The sequence below is a fragment of the Prunus dulcis genome, chromosome 6, assembly GCF_902201215.1.
Source record: "Prunus dulcis chromosome 6, ALMONDv2, whole genome shotgun sequence".
Taxonomy (NCBI): domain Eukaryota; kingdom Viridiplantae; phylum Streptophyta; class Magnoliopsida; order Rosales; family Rosaceae; genus Prunus; species Prunus dulcis.
The window spans coordinates 17,152,659-17,156,313 of record NC_047655.1 but is presented as its reverse complement, the minus strand read 5'-3'; positions in this window follow the sequence as shown (position 1 = coordinate 17,156,313).

The window sequence follows — 3,655 nt, the reverse complement described above, 5'->3', positions numbered from 1 at the left end:
AGAAAAGAACATTTTATTGCAAAACATATTATGTGCTCCCTCTTAGCAATACCACGATCTCCCCAACCAACTGAACAACGGTAGCCACAATCACTCGGTCGTACTCGTCAGCTTCTTCTTAGCAGGTCTCACATGCTTATGGCCACTCATATCCCTAGTGATATAGACCAAATAAATCTTCAGCAATATTTGGAATTTTATTATATATATATATATATATATATAACATAAACCATTCACTAAACAATGTATAGCACATGTTATGTTACTTATGACTCACGTGTCAGTTTTTTTTTGAACACATTACTACGCCAGCTCTTTAATGTAAATGGACATGAGAAGGAGCATTTACTGATTCCCAACTTGCTGTGATATTGACTGCTTATTGAATAATATGTCCGTATTTTCAAAATATAATGTTACACATTATAACACATGATGACTTGCAATACATAGTCCCAATAATTATATATGAAGCAAATGAAACTCATATTTGTGTTATTTTAAATTAGATAATGACATTAAGGGAGTATATGTGCAATACCACGGTCACCCTCAACCAACTGAACAGCGGTAGCTGCAATCACTTACTCGGATCGGTCGGCTTCTTTCGAGCAGCTTTGACGTGCTTATGCTCATTCATGTCACCCCCATCGTCTAGTATCTCTCTCACAGCATCAGGGGACACATAGTTCCAATCATAACTTGTATGAGTTGTTGCCGCAAATGCTCGGAATTTGTCGAATCCTTCGTTGAATGCCAACTCCAGTTCACTATGGTGCTCTTCGCTTCGCATATGGTTCATCAAACAACCTTTCATTTCATCATTCGTTACTGTATCCAACTCCTCAGCTTTCAGCTTCCTTTAATGACTCAGCTTCAAGTACTTGTTCTTTTGGGAGAACGCTTTGTTCACTCTAATGTTAAGATCAGCCAAAATTGCCTCGTCTTCAACACATTTCTAGTGCCATGAATTGATCAGTCTGGAATTATAATCCAGCTTGGCACTGACTGCATGTATTGCCTCTAATGGATCATCGGAGTCCCCCTCACTCCCAAATGATGTTGAAAAAGGAAGGGGACGGCGAGTAGAATGTGGAAACAAAACCTGCGACTCCAATTTGTCATCTTCGATTGTATTGTTGGCGCCTGAAGAGGTTGACACCCCCAAGCAACATGACTTCATTATCTTCTTTCTCACATGGGTTTCTTTGCACTTCCTTTTCCTCAGTTCTTTGTCTTTTCACTTCCTTGCCCTCCCTTTTTTTGCTTCGCAGTTTCTCTCCCTTCCTGCTTTTTCTTTTCACTTCCTCCCTCAATGCTCTGTTTTTGGGCTTCCTTTCCTTTGCTGCTTTTGACTTGCACTTGCTCTCCTTCACTTATTTTCCTTTGCCCTTCCTCTACCTCACTTGGTTTTCCTTGCACTTCACCCCCTTCAATCCCCTCCTCTTCCTTTTCCTCTCCCTCATTTCTATTACTTGGCCCTTCATCCCATTGAATGTCATCCATTTCCCGATATCCCTTAAATAGATGTGAGACGACACAACGATTCGTCCTCTGTTTCAGTAAAGCTAGGTCCCTCCTTACTTCCTGCTCAAACTGAGGACCTAAACATTGGTCCAACAGTTTTTCCATCCGTATGACCTTCAAGTGAAGGACATCTTTTTCCCGCTTTACTTGAAACAACTCGGACCTCAACAAGCTTACCACCTTGTTCAACTCATCAATATCACCACATGAAGAAGGAATTGGCTCTGCCGAGACAACAGCAGGGCGATCCTGTGGCCAACTCCAATATGGCTGTCTCATTTCCTCTTCACTCGGACATAGCGCCCGCAACTGAATTGACTGTTTCAGAATACAGACAAGAGTCATATTAAATCATTCTACTTAATAAATTCATTCAATCTTATCAATAGTTCCAAGGGCTGCAAACCAAACCTCTTTGCTCTGGAAAAAATAATTGTTCAACTTTCTCATCTCTGGAACAGACGTAGTAGTTCTCCATCACAAAATACGCGGGACAGCGGTCGGATCAACAACCTTGCAGTAATTCAGGTCCGCCATTCTAGGAATTAATTCATATACCCAAATCTACACAATTCAAAGGACAAAAGTCATTATTTATGTTTTAAAGATAAACAAAACATAACTGACATGAACATTATTACCATGTACCTAGAAAGCATACGTGAAACCTTTAAAACTCCAGCCACTCCTTTGCGCTTCACCATGCTTATCCTTCTTGCCCTTCTCATTTCTCCGGCTTGTTCCCGTTGCCTTACTTTTCCCCTTCCCTCTTCCGTCTTCATTTTCAAAGCTTTTCACATACTTTGTTGGTGCAGAAAATAGTCTGTCTTGGGTTTTGTCAAAGGACACCGAACCCCACGGATACCTGTTGAACGCATCCAAGTCCTCTACAAGGGTCAGGTAATTTAGATTGATGTTCAAATGTTTGTCCCTTCCCAAAACCACTAACTCACCAAAGTAAACAAGAGCTAGCTTGTAGATGTCATCTTCCTCTGTGCACCTCAGAAATGCTTCTTCTAAAGCATTGCATGTAATTCCTTCGTCTATAAAATATCTTTCCCGAAGTCTGATTCCATCACTCTCTCCACTGGAAACTTCAGGCACTTCCCAAAAACGAAGCCCTGTGATCAAACAGAAATCCTGACGAGTGAACTGAGCAACGTCACACCCTAATAAGAAACTCAGTCCATCCAAGTCTTTCACACCCTGCCCCGCTACTCTATGCAACACAACCCCATGCACAATCTGCCCGCTAAACTGAATCTTATCTATATTCAGAAGATGGCCAAAGCATGATGTCTTGAATTGTTCTAATTGTTCCGCACTCAACTTCGCTCGAAGTGCAGCTAGAGATGAATTTGCATGTGAGCAGTTGTTCTCCCGTGACGAATATGCCTCTGCCTCTGGCCATACCAGCTCCACGTTGGATCCCATTTCCTCAAATACAATGTCAAATAACGTGAACACATATACTACCATGTATTTGCACAATCACAACTAGTCAACCAGGCACATTACAAATTTTACAAATTACATGAGCATAGGGATTACTGATCACAGGCTTTAACATCATCAACGCAATGTGACACATTTTGTGCAAATACATGTTAATGCAATGCTTATGTGAATTACAAACAATTTCACCTGTTTTATTTATGGATCCATCCTCGTGTGAGTGCAATCTAGGCAAGTTCTGCACTTCACACACATGACAATTATTGTCATTTCATACACAACACAAACTACATAAATAAAAAATATAGTGGAAGGAAGCAAAGCAAAGCATCTACTCTGCTATCTGCTTGCTAAGCAATTGTCAGATTTCATCTTTCTTTCTAGCTTTTTCTTCAGTCATCCACAATCGTCATAGATCAACCTTTATTTCAAATGCTTTGCACTTTTATTCATCAGTTTATTATTATCTGTTCTCATTTATCATACGCAAGTTTAGTAACAAATGAACTAATATTTATTTCAAAAAATATATAAATTCTAGCGCCAGAGAGGTACTCTGCACTCTGCACTGCTTCAAATGTGGAAGTTTTTGACGGCCTCCTCCAATTCAACACCATTATCTTATTTCTTATTCATATCATTACTGACANGTTATTGACATGTGATTGAC